Source organism: Lonchura striata, chromosome 4A, assembly GCF_050655825.1.
Source record: "Lonchura striata isolate lonStrDom1 chromosome 4A, ASM5065582v1, whole genome shotgun sequence".
NCBI lineage: Eukaryota > Metazoa > Chordata > Aves > Passeriformes > Estrildidae > Lonchura > Lonchura striata.
In genome coordinates, this window is record NC_140742.1 from 4,142,194 (window position 1) to 4,162,428 (window position 20,235).

At 40.2% G+C, this 20,235-nt stretch overlaps 1 protein-coding gene and 1 long non-coding RNA gene across 8 annotated transcripts in view; both read right to left on the bottom strand.

The window, feature by feature from the left end:
• DACH2 (dachshund family transcription factor 2) overlaps nt 1-20,235 on the bottom strand; it is a 247,375-nt gene that overhangs the window by 205,361 nt on the left and 21,779 nt on the right. The gene's annotated exons all lie outside the window — the stretch shown is intronic.
• LOC146763260 (uncharacterized) overlaps nt 1,154-20,235 on the bottom strand; it is a 40,199-nt gene continuing 21,117 nt past the window's right edge. The window contains exon 2 of the long non-coding RNA XR_014952397.1: nt 1,154-19,845. This is a non-coding gene — a long non-coding RNA (uncharacterized LOC146763260). The remainder of the gene's footprint in view (nt 19,846-20,235) is intronic.

Consider the following 20,235-nt stretch of genomic DNA (forward strand, 5'->3'; position numbering starts at 1 on the left):
AGGAAAGTTTCAGCTCAGTGATTACCTTCATTCAGAAACGGGAACAGCAGCTGGGCAACTACCAGGAAAAGTTTTCCCCAATCCTTCTGATCTTTCTATAGGCAAAGGATCCAAGCAGAACTCTTTGATCCTGATGTAAAATCAGGGATGAAATGGTTGAACACCACAGTGTGTCTGTACCTGCCAGCACCCGGGCAAATGGCAGCAGGACAAGGGGAATGGCCTGAGCTGTGCCAGGGAGGCTCAGGCTGGGTACCAGGGAGAAATTCTCCACTGGATGAGAGGGGATGCTGGGGAACAGACTGCCCAGGGCAGGCACTGAAGTGTTCAAGGAACAGGATGTGGCACTTGACAGGATGCCAAAGGTTGGACTTGATGATGTTGGAAGTCTCTTCCAACATTAAAGATTCCCTGTCTACACAAAGTTGTCAAGGGAATTAGCAGCAAAGTGGCTTTGCTGTTGTCCCTGAAAAATATTGCTGCCTTCTGGGCTCTCACAGGAGGGAGAGCAACTGCACTGTCACAGGGAGGGACTCCTGCTGAACCAGGGTCAACAAGTCCCTAGATCAAGCCTGTAAGGCTTCCCCGTTTATGAACAAATACAGAAAATACAATTTCTAAACCCCACAGTTCTTGTAAGACTTCTCATGCCTTCTGTTTTCTAATCTGAAACTGATACAGAGCTCATAACAGATTAACTTCTTTCATTCCCAACCACTCAAATTTTTATATACTGTAATATTTCAATATGTTTTCCTCTCAAAATGTTTTTGAAGATATTTCACAAATGAGATAAGGTTCCTTCTAAAATCCCTGGCTCTTTAGGTGTTAAACACAAGTAGTAAATCCACTCTGTCAAATTGCCCCATTTATAATATTTAATCTTCCTTCTGTAATCAGGAGAGCTGAAGTACACATTCAGAGTTGCTTTCCTTTGACACAGTTCTCTTATTACTGTCTCTTTTCCTCACATAATGTCCCACAGCAGCTGTGCCATTATGATGATGCTTTCTCTTCTCTTTTTCTTTTTTTAAACAGCCTCTCTAGCACAAATAATTAAAACATGTATTTACCTTCCATCCCTCGGCTGAGACTAAGTGCACATTTTGCAGGGAGGGGGGCAGTTGTTTGTTTCTTTTTATTTTATTTCTGAGCAGTGACATATTGATGTTTCAGATAATAAATCATTCCAATTTGTTCATCCCTGCCAACAATGGTTTTAATCTTCATTTACGACTTGCAAAGTCCGTTTTGTTGGAAGCGTTTGATAAAATACTCAATTACCATTTTTTTTTGCGCTGCAGTTCAACTGCTGTGCTGATAAAGGCTCTAGCTCAGAAGATAAACTGCAAATAATTCCTAAGAACAAATGTCAGAGGCAGTTTACAATGAATGGGATTTTTTTTTTTGAGCAGATTATTCTCCCACCAAAGTGACAGGGCAGCTCAATATTTATTTTGTTGAGAATGTCATTTAAATATTGTTTGACACCTGCTCCCTGCAGTCAGCTACTCAGCACAGAGCACTTTCAAGGGGTTTGAAGTGAGGTTCCAGATCTACTAACATATTTCAGGGATTTAAGATTGATTTAAGAAGTAGAAATGGCAGCTTCAAGACACACTTGGCAATTCTTCCCAGGTAATTAAAGGGAAACAGCACCAGAACACATGGGCTGCACATACCTGTGTGCTCAGGGACTCAGGAAAACCACACAGCAAATGTGTGAGCAAAGGGGGGACCTAAGGAAGAGGCTGAAGTTTTCAACTGGTCCCTATGCAGCTTCCATGACATTAAAAAAAAAAAAAAAATTTGGATTACTTTTCATCCTTTCATGTCCAGGAAAGAAGGGATCCCAAGAGTTCTGTGGGATGTTCCCTGTGGATACTCTCCAGATGGCTGTGGTGGGTTGCTGGCTGTGCTCAGCTCATCACACATCATCTCACCTGCTGCTTCCCCTGCTCCAAGTGTGGGATCCTCCATGGGAGACACCCTTCCATGAGTTGCTCCAGCACAGATCCCTTTCCACGGCGTGCAGGCTGCTCCAGCAGGGTCCCCTGCGGGGTCACAGGTCCTGCAGGACCCTGCTCCAGCCTGGGGCTCCCATGGAGTCACAGCCTCCTTCAGCATCCCCAGGGCTGTCTCACCTCCTCCTGCCACCAAAACCTGGCCACGTTCAGCAACTGAACTCAACTCACACTGCTAAAATTCCTCACAGCAAAATGGGATTTCCACCTCTCCCAGCTGTGGGACCTGGTGACAGAGTAATGACTGCTGTCAGTCCAAAGCACTTCACCTCAAAAGGACCATTCATACAGTATTTTCACCTTATCAGTGGCTCTTCCAGTCCTTTAAAAATCAGAGCATTCTTCCAAAAATGCTCTCCTGAAATGTACACAAACTGTACATGTGAAACCCCTGTGAAGGTGCTGGGAGGATGGAATAGCACAGCCAGGGATGTACCCGAGAACATTCCCTGAGAAAATGTCCCTCTATGGCTTTCCAAAAAGCAAGTAGCCATGAGCCATTTATCTTAATGAATTTAAGATGTAATTATGTCTTTTGTTTCAGTTGCTTAATCTGTTTTCAACTACCCTTATTTATATGCTCCACTTATATGCTGGGATTTTTTGTGCTAAATCAGTGTTTGTCTGCAGGGATTCAAAGAACACACTGAAGGTGGAGCCTTCCCCTTTCCTCATGCAAGACTTGGAATAAGAGGCATGCAGGATCCACACACACAGTACTGCAAGGGAACCCAGCAGAGTCAGAGATATACTTTAATTCAACACTGTCTGAAGTGGATCAAGTCCTTTGAAAGGCCATAATCTGCTGAATTAGGTCAGAGATCTTTCTGCACTTCAGAGACCTTTATACTCACAACTGGCAGGAAGGAAAATCATACTAAACCAAAAATATGCTTTGAGTTAGTACATTCATCATACCGAATACATGTGCACGAGCTTTAGTTATAACCCTAACTGTATTTATAAAATACTTCCCCCTAACTACATTTATACCCACATATGTATAATAGGCATATATAAATCAGAGCATTTATTTTCTCAAGTTCTCATCTCACCTATTAATATTTTGCTCTTCTTTTCAATAAAACAAAATTAAAACTTAAGGACAAAAAAATTGAGAAAGTGTTTTTACAGATAAAATAATACTCATTAAGCTTTTAAAAATTGTAATAAATAAAGAGAGAATGACTGCAAATGATCTGACCAGAAGTAGAAGAGATGGAGACTTCTGGAATACAATAACCAGCATGCACTTAAATGAAGCACACATGCACATCAAGTCCAGAAAACAATGCCATGACACATGCAGGACCAGAATGGGAAGGTGATGACTAATCTGGCCTCCAGGGTTAACAGAACTGGGCACAGAGCACAATCTAATGATAATGTGAATTATTACAGAGACAAGATGGAGTACCCAATTCCCCAGCGTGTATGTGCATGTGTACACATGTACATCTGTAAATACATGCTTTACAAACCTATTACTGCTTTTCACCAGCCTCTCAAAAAGTATTGAGATTAATGAATAATTGGGTTTCCAAATCTCTCATTGTTCCTCTGTGCTGCTGTGGCTCAATACAGACATCATTACTTCTCCACCAGTGTAGTGATTCTGTTCGTCATGCCTGAAACAACTACAGCACGGAGATTAAATACAATCTATATCCACATAAATCATTGAATAAATGAATCATGAAATTAATATGTAAATTGTGTGTTTAACCTCTATTTATACAGCACTGTCTGTCACCATGTAGTAAATCTAAAACTAATTGCAAATTCACAACTCTGCAAAAAGAACACCATGGTAAAAGCTTGACATATTTATTAACTAAATGTTGAACTACATTGAGTAAGTAATTAACAGTCATGCCAGAACAGGGAGAGGAAATTATATTTAAGCACAGATGTCACCTGTATGAAATGGCTAAAACTATTTTAGATTAGATTTTGATATTAATCAAAGAATACTCCTATTTAATTTTTGACAGACGAATCTGTTTCCATTTATTCATTATTCCATTAAACACTCCATTTTTAAACCTGAATGTCATGTCCATTCTCAGTGTGGTATGTTCCTTTTAATATGTCTTTTAAAAGAAAATGTGAAGAAGAAAACAGTAAGGTTAAATGGTAATAAAATCTTCTTACAGTGTAGACAAAACGCCCTCAAAGGCCCAGAAAAATTGTTTTATATTAGGTTAAATTCCATTATTTATTTCTTTGATACATAAAGAACTCAACACAAGCCTTAAGATACCATCTCTAATTTCATCTCTATATATTTCCAGTGCTTTCTCATGAATGAAAGACAACTCCCCTTGGATGATCATGGAAGATCCCCAGCTGCATGCACCAACGAAGATCCTTCCTAAGTCAGATTTTGTTCTAGAATTGCAATATATTTTGGACATATAACATCAAAATAGATGTTACATGAAAGCATCTGCACAGATGTGTTTGTAGCTTCCCATAAGTCACTCAGGTACTGAGAGAACAAAAGGCAGGGGAGATGTTCTCCCTTCAGGCAGCCAAAACTGACCCCGTGGCACAAGGTAAGTGATGCTCAACAGGAGTACCCTGCTGCCAAACCCAAAGTTCATTGTGGAATTCCTTATACTAACCTTTAATTCTTAAAATCTTCAGCTGTTGAAACTAGGCAAATATAGTGAGAATCAGGAGAAAATAGAAGAAATTATATCTGTGTCACCTCCCTTCTTTGCTTTTTTTACATTCAACAGGTCAATACAGGCACCATACACGTGCAATTCCCAAGCAGGATGTGAGCACAAGGCAGGTTCATAACCATGGGAAAATGAATCCTTGCTGAATATTAGAACAGCAGAGTGAATTTGATTATATAATAAATATGTACTTTAAAACACAGCAACTGGCCCACTGGGCAAACCTCCTTTCTTAACAGGCACTATAAATTTAAAAAAATATCCCCAGTAAATTCCAGTGGATTCAAATGGAAAATGCACCCTGCTAGGGAAGCAAGTGTCTGATTCCAGCAAAGAGGGTGAGATCCTGAAATAGCCAAGACTGATGAGAAAATTCAGGCAGAATTTTATGCACTTGTTTCCAGGGCTTTTAGTAAAGATAAACACAGATAAAGGAGATAAATTTTACTTCATATGGAATTCATAGACTTGAGCTGTCTCCTCATGGCAAATTCATCCTGCCCACAGCATTCTTCACACTGTGCCTGGTGAGGCTACAGGAGCTTTGGGATCCCATCTCACACCCTGCCCAGCACAGCACAGCCACCAAGAGAAGAGGTGATTTGTCCAAGGTCACCACACAAACCATTTCCAGGGCCAGCAATGAGACCTAAGTTCAACTCCTGGTTCTGGCAACTAGACCATGATGCCTTTAAGTGTATTACAGCAAACCATTCCTTGTGTCATCAATCTCGGCTCCAGAAGCACTCTAAATCACTCCAGGATTATGACATTTTTATGGGAGGACAACACTTCATTACAGACCCGAGAACTTGGAAGAAAAAGCCTGAAAAACTCCCAAAGCTGCTGAAAAAATCTCAGAAGCTACACTGGAAAACAACTGTCTATATTATAGAGGCAGAATATGGAAACTGCTGTTTACTACTTGCTATTTCTTATCCATTTATCAATCTATTTTCTATACTTTTTAGCAGTTTCAGGGACACAGAGAAATAACAGCCTGTGCCCCATGTCCTATGGCTAAAAGGAACAGTGGTCATTACACAGATGGCTTAGAAGCAGAGTTTGAACAAGCTATGGGATGCTCCATGAATGACAAATAAATTGTTGCAATTATGTATAAATTTCCAAAGTTTTAAAATAAATTAAATAAAATGTTAATTTCCTTTCACAGTATATAATTTCATTGCACAGAACAGAATATAGAATACAAAGAGCTGAAGCAAAACAACACAGCCCAGCCACCAAACTGCAAATCATTCTTACAGAGGGTTTTGACAATTTACTGAGAAAAAAACTGCACAAATCATTACAACATCCACTACAAAATGCAAAATACGTATTTCAGTGTAGCTATTCCTCAAATACATTAAAAAAAAAAATCAAGAGAGACGGGTTATTCTTTTCATGGGCCGTTCACCCATGTTTTAAGTGTTTGAACTATATTGTCAAATAAATAAATACAGGAAATTAAGCAATAATAAATTGATATATCATAATTAATCTTTCCAAAAGATGTCTGGACATGGTTCTGTGCATCCTGCTTGAGCAAGAATTTGGACAGGATGAACTCCAGAAGTCCTTTCCAACATCATCCTTTCTGTGACTCTTTTTCCCATTCTCTATCGTTCAACTCATCTGCTGGGTGACTTTAACCAAACTTTTTCAGTTCACTCTCCATAAACTGCAAGTGCCTGGATCACTCTAAAATGAAGCTTGTTACTTTGCTGAAGCATGGCCTCCCCCCCTTGGATGCTGCCCGATTTGAATGAAATACCTTTATTCACTATAATATGAATGCTGCTTCCTCTCTTGTGCAGGTAGAAATAAGGAAAGATAAACAACAGAATGCTGCTACTCTAATGTCCACTAAGCTCAGCTTGTTCTCATCTTCTAGTGAGATAAAAAAAGAGAAAAAAAGAAATGAGAAAAATGAAATTAAATGAAAAAGTGAGGAAAAAAAAAAGAAAAATTTCCTCCATCTTGAAAAAACAACCTCATAAACCAGAGGTCACTGAGGACTGTGAGGTTCAGTGTGGAAGCAGCAGACTGTGTATGTGTAACAAAGAACTCAACATCCCACTGGGCACAGGAGGGATTCAAATGATTACTCATAACAGAGTCAGAACATACAGATTAGACAAACAAAAAGGCAAGGTACAATGTAAAGTAAGTATGTATAACAACAAACAGAAATAAGGAAACATCTAGGGAGGAACAAATGGGATGGTTATGAGAATGGGAGATCTCTGGTGAGACAAAAGTAGGCTCTGAAGAGACTGAAGCAGAAGAGATGGTAAAGACAGTGCAAGGAGAGCAGAAAACCTTTTAAGTAGGGGAGAAAAAAATAAAAATAATACATGTCTGCAAACATTTTGCAAATGTAGTTAAGGTGAAGGGATGACCATTTCAGCAAAGCCTTCCTGGAGGAGCAGCCTCTGTTCCCAACTGCACTGACAGCCAGAGCACAAAGAGCCACATCCAATTCCAGAGAACAGGAATTATCCAGGCAGGAGTGGAGCTTCTTGCAAAGACCCAAGTACTGATGCCTTCAGGACAGGCAAGGCCCTTCCTGGAGCAGCTTTAATCATCTGAGTTCTAAAAGGAACCAGCCAGAGCTTTCCTTCACTTGTCTACACCATTCCTTCTTGGTGTCTTCTAGAGTCCCTTTTAATCAACTCCACTGTTTTGTCTGCACTACTGTTTCAGATTTAGCAGTCATCTTAACTGAATTATTGGCCTATAATTTACAAATTTCCACCCCATTTCAATTACTCAAGTCCCTCACATTACCAAATGGTCATCTTTATTCTTCTATATATTGACAGTATCTTCTTACATTTGTCATCAGCAAACCGTATTACCAAACATCCACTCTGTGTCTGGGTGATCATTAAAAATATTTAATAAGATCAGACACAAATATCCTTGATAACTCAATCAAGTAACCTTTCTTAAGTCTGATAATTTCAAATTACATTGAACATGCTTAAGCTGCTTTCCTCACTTTTTGCCAGCCTGTCCAGGAATTTCCTTAACTATATCCTCTACAGAAGTCCAGACAGCAATGGCAGCTTTTCTATTTCTAGAAAAATCAGTAATTATAGCAAACACAGCTATTAAGTCAGCTTTGCACAATCTACCCATGGAAAATCACAGGACATTGTGTCTAACCATGCACTTTTCTGCCTGGTTTGAATTTTATATTCAATAACCAAGTGTGTCACAAGTTCCCCTTTGCAAATTAGATGAATTATTACCTCTAAATTTTCCATGTTTACTACTGTGAAATCTATATTGATAAGCTACCTAAACTTAATAAAAGCTCATAAAAATATGCCACGATAAATTATGTTCACATATCTGTCCTTACTGGGGAATAAGAAGGATCCACAGCATTTGCTGACCAGGGCAACCAAACCCTGCAGCAGCTCAGGACTCGCAAAGCATTTTAAAGTAAACCCTCAAGCAGAGCTTCTTCCAACAGACAGAAGTTGGTCCCAAGCTGCACACAGGATGCAGAAATAAAAGCAGCAGGGGCAGGGGGAGCACGCCTGCATCCATGGCAGCTTCCACAAGCAGTGCGTGTGCACCAGGGGCTGATGCTCAGAGCTCTCAAAGTCCCACCATCACACACCCCACGATCATTTCCTACTCACTTCAGACCTTTTTTGGGAACTGCAGATCCTCAGCTTCCCCTCTGGGGAGGAGGGCTGGGTCAGCACCCCGTCCTGGCTCTGTATCACAATCCAAAGGCAACGAAGGAGCCACAGGAGCAGCGAGGCTGGAGAAGACCTCTGAGATCATCAGGTCCCACCTCTGCCCCATCCCCAGCTTGTCACCAGCCCAGGGCACCGAGTGCCACCTCCAGGGATGGGGACTCCAGGAGCTGTCACCACCTCAGATCCCACCTCCCACATGGAATTCAGAGCAGATGAAAGGCACCGGGGAGGGGAGGGAGGAGAGGCCATAAAGCAGCTTAGGGCCAAAATTGCCACAGCACCGTTTTTCAAACCACGAATGGCTCTGCTATTGTTTCCCCGAGAGATTTACGTTAAAAAGATAACTTTCCTCACTTTTGCTTCTCATTTCTGTCCCTTTCCCTGCCCGACATTTCATTCGGGGAGGGAGAGGGAGCTCTCATTTCGCAGAGCCCAGAACAATCTCAGATTTATGAGGTGCAGGGAGCCCATCACGGTGATGGAGCAATCTTTCCAGCAGACATCTCTCCATTACTGGAGCCGATGCCTCCCTGCCCCGGTGCCACTGCTGGACAGATCTGTCAGCCCCAACAGGGGGGCTCGGCCCGGCAGCCCCCTCACCCATCTGTCATCTTTATCTCTGCAGCTCCTCTTCAGCTCTTCACGTGCAGCTCCACCGCTTTTATTTTTTTTTTAATTTTTTTTAACAAAACGTCTGAATGAAAAGGCCCATTTTCAACTCGGCGTCTTATGTGACTTTATTTTCCGCCTTATTTTATGATGAAGTTATTTTAGCTTTTATGAAAGGAAATAATGGGGAGAGATGAAGGCTTCATTCCACTGTGCTGACAACATACTGGTGGAGAAATGGTGCAGTTAATAATGTAAACTTGATGTATGTAAGCACAGCTGGTTTGGGAACATCTTTTCAGTAGCACTAATTTATACTTTGCCTTTATTTTGTGTTTTGGTTTATGATTTTGATTAGCCACTAGAATGAGCTCTCTTAATTGCTTTCTGCTAAACTGCTTAAAAGCAAAAAAAAAGCCAAGAAACAAAAAACAAAACCTACCCCACCCCTAGAAATTGAAACCATGCAACCTGTTTTACTTTATTAGACTTTTACTGTGTTTTTACATTCAAAAATCAAAACCCAGTATTAAAGACTGTCAGATACCCTCCGGGCTCTGAAGGAACAGGAAGAAGGGAGGGGAAATCCCAAATCCTCAGCAGCATTTACTCATTAGCAATTTTAAATCCTGTATCACACAAACTTCTTCCAGCGATCTACTTTAGTTTTTGCATCTTAATTCAATGTTTGATGCCCAAAATACATATTATTACCAGTATTAAATGGCTACTCCTTTAATTTCCTGTCTCCCAGCACTCCCTAAATTCATTATGTATTTATTTATCAAAAAAGGCAAGCATAATGCAGGGAGGAAAAAAAAAATTGCAGAAGAGAGTGGGAGATGCCTTGAGAGTCATACATTAATACACAACCTCTGCATTCCTGAACAGACACTTAACACATTTAATATTTACTTCTTCTGACAAGACTGTTTTAAAACTGTTTTCTATTACTTTTAAATTTAAATCTCAAACTGCTGTGAAAAGCTTTCAGAATTTTTTTTTATGTTATCAAAAATAGAGAAATTGACAAAAGCTACATGCAAGCAGCTCTTGTTAAATTAATTAAACTTCTGAAAGTATTACTGAATAGAGTATTGAGGCTATCACAACTGAAACAGTCACTGGAGAATTAGATTTTAGATTATTACATGTTTCTACCTGCAAACAAAGAAATTTTTTTTAAATTAAAATAAACTTGCAACACCAAAAACAGGTTTTGTACCTTTTCAAAGATCTCTTCTCATCACTTTTCACTCTAGGGGTGCCCAAATGGACACCCCAAAATCAACATTAACTGTTGCTCTTCTTAACAAAAGAGATTCATGGCAACACATGTCATACTTCCAAGGTTACTTTCCACAGACAAAACACCACAAATACTTCCAAAAACAAGATCTGGAAATATCTCTACTCCTACATACCTCAAACTTTTCAGAATGTAAGTTGGTTTCCAACACATCAGCTAAGAAAAGGCCAGAGCACTTCATGGGAAATGCTCAGCAACTGGAAAATTCCCAGCACCATCACTGCAAACTCCCATTGTCTGGGCAGAACAGGATTTGTGAATCTGCCCTTTGTTGAAATTCAGTGGACAAACTCTTTCTTCCAGCCTAGGCATGGAGGAGGAAGTTAATCACCTGATTTAGAGGTGGGCTGCTCTTTATATTATCTCTGAAGTGCAGTGACAGTCAGGCTTTTACAGTGACACTGCCATGATCAACGCTGCAGTCTCAGGTGTTAATGCTTCATCTACCTTTAAAAGCAAATGTAATAACCCAGAAAGATCAATATTATTAGTTTCTTATTCCATGTTAAAATACTGCAAATTTCCTACATTTTTGCAGAATTCATCAGTGCCATTAACCATAGCCCAAAAATGTTAATGCTGAACAGCACAACACTGACTTGGGAACTCTCAGACTCCTGCAAAATGTGCACATCGACAGTAAAAACATATCAGAAAATTATTTTGGCAAAACTGTTCTGCAAAATTCCACACCAAAACGGCTGAAAAGGGCAGTGAGAACAGAGCTCAATCTCTCACCTCAAAGCTGCTGGTTATGAGCAGACAACAGCTGTACCAGAGACTGAGCAGCTTCAGGGAAGCAGGGACAGCAGCATCCCAGGCTGCTTCTGAACAAAGAACAATTGCACAAGGAGCCGAAGTATATGGGGGGAAAAGGAGAAAGAGGTGGAGGCCCTAATTCCTGCACTATTTGCCTTTTCCCCCCAAGCATTTTACTTACTCAAAATCAAAGTGCCAGTTGTACAGTGCCACACCACAGGCTGGCACCACTGACTGGGGTGAGCAGCAACGCCAAGGGCTTGGTAAACCTGCAGAAAGCTTCTATCCGCTTTAATTTCTTTTTTTAAAAGCACTCAAGTATGAAGTGGATCCAGTCTTCCACCACGAGCTGCTCAAAACATCAGCCACAGCAATAAAAACTGGAAGACAACAATCTGGCTCAATAAGTAAAGCATCCTTTATTTAGGGAATATCAGGCTGGAAACCCAAAAAACCCAACTCATGAGCTACTGTTCTGACTTTCAGGGGCCCCCCAATATTTGTCACATCTTCCCAAAGCCATAGTTAACCCTCTTAAATATAAACTCTACTACTTCTTCCCACAGCCACCTCGTAGAGTACATCTCACATGTGTGACCTTTTTATAAAGAAAAAGTCAAATATTTTTTAAAGGTTGTGAAAAAAAAGACATTTTAATATAACAATCTATTTTGCAGCCAACTCAACTAATTTCTGCAAGAAAAACATTTAGTCAGTATTAAAAAGCAGAAAGCACCTTACATTTTGATTAATTTGATACTCCTGTATTATGCATAAAGCCACTCATTCATTTTGCCCTGCAAACTATCCTTATCCAAGAACAGATACGATCAGAGTGAAGCAGTGAAAAATTTTATTAAAGTAAACACAATCCCAGTGGAACATGCTCGTTATGGAAATACACCAGCAGCTAAAAAATGGGCCATTTCATATGGATGTAATAAATATTTTCACGGGCAGCTATCTACTGTTCTTTCTAAGTTTTAAATGTATAACTAGTAAGAAGCTTTTCCTCGTGTCTGCCTAAGCAGATGTCAGTCACCTACCACATTTCAGGCATTTAAAAAGCATTCCAATAGCAAAGGAGAACAAGGTGGGGAGCACGTGTGCAGGCTTCCTCCCAGCTGAGCACAAAGCCCATCCCTTGTTATGGAGCCACATTCTGATCCTCCCTATGGAAGGCAAAGCATCTGCAAAGAAATACCTTTCACACTGACTTATTTAAAAAGGGAGCAACTACAAACAAAGCCACATGCAGCACTAAGTGCCCTGCAACAATAGATGGGCAATGCCAAATAGCAATTTCACAGCAAGCCACAGGGCTGGAGCTGATCCATCTCCTAAATCTGATGGATGAACTTCCCTAACACACGATAAAAATGTAGAGTGCTGCTTTCTAGCACAAGTTGTGCAGCAGCTTCACACTTGTGAAATGCTCAGGTTACAAGTCAGATTCCTGCTCATTCACCCCAAATTTCTCTTCTGATGAAGCTCCAAGGCTTGTTGTACCTGGATAGGTCATCCTCCAGCAGCCTTTGCCCCTAGGTGAGCAGCTAAAGCCAGTTAGGGAGCAGCTGAGGGACACCCAGAACACACCTCAGCTCTCATCTGGTGCCTTGTTCCACTTCTGCTCCACTTCTGTGAGTCAGACTCAGGAGTTTGATCTCCCTTCAGCAGAAGACATGCCATGGGTTGGGGGCTGGCTCTCCCCCAGCAGGGATGGACTGGCACAGCCTGGAGCTGAAAGATCCCACAGAGCAGAGTGGGACAGCTCACCCAGCACTGATGGCAGAGCAGGACAGCAAAGCCAGGAGCAGAACCCCACAAAGGAACCAGCCACCCAGTGCCCACACCCAGCAGCCAGGACATCTGTCCCCTACTCACCTGTGCCCTCGCTCGGGGGCGAAAGAATGGATTTTGGTGCAAGAAGAGAAGTGGGAAATGACAGGGACACTGAGGGACAGCACCAGGCTGGGTCCTGCAACTGCTCATGAAGACTCAACTACAAAACCCTGGAATAGCCACTGTTCACTAAAAGCCTGAAAACTGACATTCCCAGACTCTGGACTCTGCTGAATTGAATAACAATAAAACCAGAACTGTTACTATTTTTTTGTTGTTGTTTGGAAAGTAACAAAGTTTTGTACTCTTCACCTCCGGAAAACCACTTTACTTTTTATTAACTCATAATATTCTAAATTATCTTCAACTTTGGTTTATATTCTTATGCTGAAGTTTTAAAACCGAAAATATGAAAAGCAAACAAAAAAATCCCCAGCCTTTTAACACAACATGGACTAAATACAAGCCAACATCCACTCTCTCATTCTGAGCCCAAGGCCTAGGCATGTTCACTTTACATTTACATAATATAAAGTATCTTTTGGGGCTCCAAACATGCTTATATTAGTGCACACACATATATATGTATGCCCACGTACACATGGTCAAAAATCATCTCATGTTTTCATGAAAATTTGACCCTTCTTTACCACTGCTTCTGCAAATACTGCCTTTGTGAAAAATGTATAAGAGTAATGAAATTCCTGGCTGAGGCTTTAATCTCAAGTCACTTCTATAACAGGGGGTGGATCAGAGAGTATAATTTGCTGTTATCGCACTGCTCATCTTCTGTGTTGACAATAGAAATCCTCCTGTTAGTTTTTCTTAGACAAACGTGACCCCAACCTGATATGACACTTTATTTTTTCAGCTGTGTAACAACAGTCTTAAACCAGGTGCTTTCTAAGCTGCATTATCCCACTTTGGTAAACTTTCGTGTTGCTATCAGTAAGGTAACACATTAGAAAAAAAAATTTTTTTTGCCTATATTTGTAGGCTTATAAATTAAATATTGTACATCAGCTTCTTGACATTTTTGTATCTTGCCAGTAACAAAAATATTTGACTACTTCATGTTATTCACATTCTTAATTAAAATTAAGCATGGATTGGCAGACTTTTAAGGAAATACCAGTAACATTCCAGGATAAATTGAAAGCATTAATGTGTTTAAAACATTTGTTCTCCTTTTTAAAATAACTGATCATTATTTTTTTCTGGAGATTTTTGGTAGGAAATATCTGTATTCTGTTGCTTTTATGTCTGCATATTCATCAGTCTAAAACAATTTTAGACCCCAGCCTCTTTGGTCTTGTGTTTTAGTACTTGCTGGCACTAGAATTTTGCACCATAGCCCTCGATTTATAGCCCTCATTTAGCCATCATGCTATTCAAACCCCTGACTTTAAATATCCGCCACACAGATATGAGTAACAAAAAGAGACAGAGTATAGCTATTGTGCCTTCAAAGAAAAGCAATAAACCATTCTGCTTGCTCTCCTTCATGTTCTTTAATTCATTTCATTTCATTTTAACTACCCAGAACAATTTCACCAGCCATTAGCCTGGAATGAAACCTTACAAAGGCTGATTGTTGTTATAAAGATGGGTCCCAGCACTCCCTCCCCCTCCTTTTCATAAGTTTTAGGACAAATAGGCTACTTCATAGCCACAGCTTTGTTTTTTAAAAAGAGAATTCTTGCGAAGCAAAGGACAGGCAAACTGCTTCACATCCACATTGAAAAGCCTCCAGAACAACATCCACAGTGAGCTGGGCTGTGAGCAGGGAAGGGACAACAAAGGATGGATGTCCCCTGCACCAGAGCCCACCCCACACCACGCACAGCCACTGACGCTCTGCCCCCAAACCTTGAGCAAAGGGTGGGGGGAAGCACCAAACGCTCAACTACACTACAGCCAGCTCTAAATATGGTTAAAAAAAAAAAAAAAGGCACCAATTATATGAGCACGTTTTTGTATTTCGCAGAAATAAACCTTCGTGGGTGTCATTGCTGACAGCCTACGCCAAGAAAAAGCTGCACATTTTTGTCTCACTGCATCCATGTTTGGAAAACAATCTTAACAAGAAAAAAAAAAAATAAAGACACATTCTATTTTTTCCGATTTGTAAAGAGCTGCACACCTTACATTGAGCATCTTAATGGAAAGCTGTGAAGAAAGATCTTCATTCTGAAATAGTGCTCAAGTGCTGTATTCTGCTTTTTTTTTCACCAAGCTGGTGGCATTTCCCCAGCCCTGGACAGTCTCTCTGTTCAACGTGAAGGCCCCGAGCCCGTAACAGCTCTGCCCCAATTTAGAACGTATGTATATGTAGCAACATCCCCACAAAACGTTCACAACCCTGTCCAATTCCGAGGTATTTTTGATCCTTCCCAACAAACAGAGCAGAGAGATCTTTTCCAACAAAGTGTCAACAAACTGTCTGAGCAGACAACTCCCTCCTCAGTGTATATATTCTGTGGTTTGTATTATTTTTATTCCTCGTTAAGTGTCACACTTGTCAAAAGAGTGAACGCCACTTTTCCATAGTAACACGGTTTTGTGATGGAAGTTGTGAAACCTTCAAGACTTACAGATATTTCCACAAATATTCAGGATCTGCTCAAACATTAACACCGCGAGCTCGGAAAGCAAAGGAATGGATTTCTGTGTTTTCTTTTCCAGCAAGGTATCAAAACTGCTCCTGAAATTTGGACATTTTTTTTCCTCTCCCAAAAAAAGACAAGGACTAACTAGTCAATTGGTATTTCTTTCATTACACCACAGGAAAAGAATTACTTCAAAGTAATTCAAAGTAATGATAGAAACCAAAAATCACTTTTTATGTAGTGACAAAAAACTTGGAACATGAGATTATGTTGAGTGTGAGAGTGTCTATAAACAGAGCTGCTGTATCCCATCTGAGCTGTTATTGCTGATGCCAATAATCTGAGTTTGAAGATGAACTCTGCAAAGCTGCATGTTTTACTACTCACTTCCAAATTATGCAAATGAACACCATATTATCCTATACCTTGTTGGAGGTATGCTTGGTAAAATAAAATCCTAATATAATTATAATTCATTTTCACCTGGCAAATTTCTAGAAATCTATAAACACAAACTTCACAGGGAGAAATGCCAGAGCAGAATAGCAATCCCAGGGGAACCCAGCACCTTCTAGAATGTTCATTTATGTCCCCTCAACATGAAGTTACTGCCAGCAAAGCATGGCTTTTTGTTTTAAACACAGAGACACTGGAAGCAGTAAGGGATCTTACAAGGCTTCTAACAACAATTATCAATACAAACAGCAAGAAAAATCACCAGCTGCAGGTCTGCCCCTCTGTGGAAGGCACAGGGCTCCATAACATTTAAAAACAGAGGTTCTGTGCAAGAGGAACTTGAGCAGGACTTCAAGTCAAGAAAGCAACATCAACAGGAACAAGAAAGGAGCCCTAGCCTGAGTGCAGAATATAGCCAATGCTGTTAACTGTGCAAATAAAAATATTCAGGAATTTCTACAAAACAGCTACATACAGAGCAATAAAACACAACAGGACATCAGGTGCTGCTGGAAAGCAAGCAGCACTCCTGCATCCTTTCCCAATTACACCACTGACAGAAGTCACCAAAAATACTGACAGAAATAGAAGAGATGAGTTTTCCTGAATGACTAAAACTCCACAGAATGAGCCATGCTTGCTCTGTCCTACACAACTGAGGATTTGATAAGGCACCAGTGACCTCAGAGCCAGTCCAGAACCAGCTTTACATGACAGAACAGCTCGGCTCCTCATTCTGGAGCACGTGGCACCACACTGAATTAGAACGTTTGTGCCTTATTACACTGTCATATGGTCAAAAAGTTCACACTGCAAGATTAATTACAACTCTTTAAAGAAGGTACTGCTATACACATCTTCAAATGAACACTTAATCCTTTCCCTGACATTTATTTAGATGCGGACTTTTCACCTTTGTGCCACCCTGCTCTGTAGGACATCACTTGCTAGCTCAATTAAGCTGCATCAGTACTTTTCATTCCAACTGCCTTAGCTCTAACCACTCTCAACAGGAGAAAACATCATTTGCTTCCAAGCTTCACAGTTTTCATACAGCTACTGAGAACTGCTAAACTGAAATAATGTTCTATCCCACAGGATGAAGGGATGGCCAGGAATAACTGGCTCTGAACAGACTGGCTGTTTACATTTCAGCAGCACTGTGCAACCTGCCAGGTAGCAACAGCTACACACCTTTTAACATCTCCAGCTTCGACACATCTGACATGTCTTAATTCCTGTCCTGAGGCTTCTGCATCATTCTGTGAGGACAGATGCAGGAGCTCACTGCACTGGCTGCATGCAGGTGCTGAGGCACAGGCAAGATCCACCTTGCCTCGGGCAAAACCTCAGTGTTTGTGAGCTAAACATTCAAAAAGTGCAAAACCTTTCACTTCTCTAGACTGCTTTTAGGAGGTATTTATATATACACACATATACATGATTGCATAAAAACATGAGAAAAATCATCCAACAAAATACAATGTTATATACATGCTCAAATCAAACAACAAACAAAACATTTTGGAAAAAAAATATTGTAATTCATAAAAGAGCCTTGATGTCTATTCACAGACTGTCCTGAAGTAAGGTACTGCTACAGAGATGTTCATATTCCAAATAACTTTGATTATCTGCCTCACAGGCCCTCTGCTGCATCTGCTGCATGCTGCACGTCGCCATGCAGTGACAGCAGAGGCAACTGAAGCAGGTAAATTGGGTACTGCTGCACATCCCAGGAGGAGAGCATCCACTAGGCAGGTGCCTCTCCATCCCTACAGCTCCAGACACAGGGACAGGGTCCCCTTCTGGAGCCCAGAGCAGCTCAGTGACAAGCAGCAGCGCGGGGTCACCGCAGCATCACGCACAGGAATTCAAGCACAGCACTCCTCAAACAGCCACGCCAGGTCACACCCAAGCTGCATTTTCCTCTTGCAAACACAGCTCCCTGTAGTGGGCTGGAATTCACGAGTTCCACTCTTGGCGTCAGTAAATCCAGACAATGAAGCTGGAGGCATTAAACACTAATCACAAAGTGGCCACGCAGGGATGAAAGGGGAGTGAAGGCACCAAATCCTTCATACCAACAGCCTGGAATCACAGGATTCACAGAGTAAAATGGCTTTCACAGACAGGCATGAAATTGGGAAAAATCATAGCTAATTTATAATGCAAACTTTGTACAAGAAATTATTTTCACGCACACAACTCTCACAGAACCTTCCCACAAGAGCAAGAAGCAATTCAGCAGCAGACTGTAACCTTAAAATAAGAACTACATTAATTATCCATGAGGGAGAAAAAAAGTAAATCCTGTTCTAAACAAGCACAGTTCCTATACAACAGCTTATTTGTCCCTTCCATCCTTGCTACTTACAGTGCCACAAAACACAGATTGGCACTGGGAAAAGCAGCAATAAGGAATGTGTCTTCTGGAGCACTGTTTCCAACTTCAGCCCAATCCCACAGAAGCTACAAAAACTTCCAAGTCTGTTAATTCTTTAATATTTATTGTGCATGTTAAGATGCTACGTAAGAAGTGATTAAAAAAAAAAAAAAAAAAAAAACAGATTTTATAAATAGCAATGCAATTGCTTTGAATTGTGGGCTGCAACCATCTCCTGCTGTAATCAATGACAAAAATCAACCGACCTCAGCAGCTGCAGGTCACCCACCAGACCAAAATCTGGGCTGCAATTATTGCAGAGAAATACCCAAACCCTTGCTGAAAACTCATGCAATAGATCTCTCTTCACTTTATTAATAACAGGGAAGTCCCACATAATATTCTGAACTGAGCCCCAAAAAAGGTGAAGACAGATTTTTGCTGTTGTTACTAAAAATATTCATATTTATAGGTGAAATATACTTGATTGGTTTAAAAAACACATTTATTTTACAAAAAAAAAGACACAACCTAAAACCAGTAAATCTGTAAAACAGAATGTTTTTTATACTCTTACTAACAGCAGTTTGCTTAATTGCAATATTTAAGTCATGAACAGATCTAAAATTGTCAGATGCATTTAATTGAAATACCATCCCCAGAGCTAAACACCGAGTGTTTATAATAAGATACATGTTATTCGTGATTAGCTAACTGCACCCTTTACATGGAAAATCCCACAGAAAAAGCAAGGAACAAAACTGCACTACAATGTGGGGGGAAAAGGGGAGGTGTTTGCTTCAAAGGGGGTTTTGGTGGGTTTGGTTCGGGTTTTGTAATTCTGCATTTTATCAAGTGATCTTTGATCCTTTCTTTTCTCCAGTATCTCCAGAAGTTATGTTTTCATGTAAAAAAATCAAGGAACTTCATCCTAAGTCTTCTCACCCTTCCTCTGTGTCCAAAATCACAGGTACCTTCCTCAAGACATCATGTACAAAATGCTGAGTCCAAATGAATTCCTACTTTGTTAAAATAAAAACTTATTTAAGAGCAAATAGTATCAAAAAACTGGAAAACTACAGTACCTGCACACAGTTCAGACAGAAATCACTTTGATTTATTCTGATGCTAGTTTGCAAGTGCATCACAGAACTAGGAGAATAAGCACAGAAGTCAAAACTAAAATTCCCATTGTATGCAGAGATCAAAAAGAAAACAATATTCTGCATGAGAAAATGAAGTAAAATAAGTGTATAAAAATAACAGGTATGTCAATAACTTTCTGCCTAACAAAAGGGTGTATTCTGATGGACACGACACCAAAAAAATTTCTGCTTCAAATATTAAAACATCATTACTAAAAAAAAACCCAAAAAACCAAACCCAAGCAGACAGATAAACAAAGAGCCTTTTAATTCTCTGTATTTTTTCTCCTTGGTGGTCTGTAAGGAAAATCAGAAAATTAAAATTAATACATGCAGGATAAGACATGCAGCTGAAAAGCTGAACAACCCAGTAATATACTCTTGGTTAATTTGACTTTTTTGTTATTTGCTTTAAGATCTCTGCCACAAAGTTCTTCTCAACATATTCTTGCTAGCAACAATCTGCACCAGAATTAGTGTCTCTCAAGTAGCAAGTGTAGCATACACAACAATCTCAATGAGAGAGGCAATTAACAACTGCTGCAAAAAATAATTATATATAAAGATGGTTTGAAAGACAATACTCTATCTAAAATGACCTCACTGTATTCACAGCACTGATAAAACAGTTTTCCTTTAAAAAATGCCGCTTTTTTTATTCATCAAAAGAGAAAAGCCCCAAGGTCA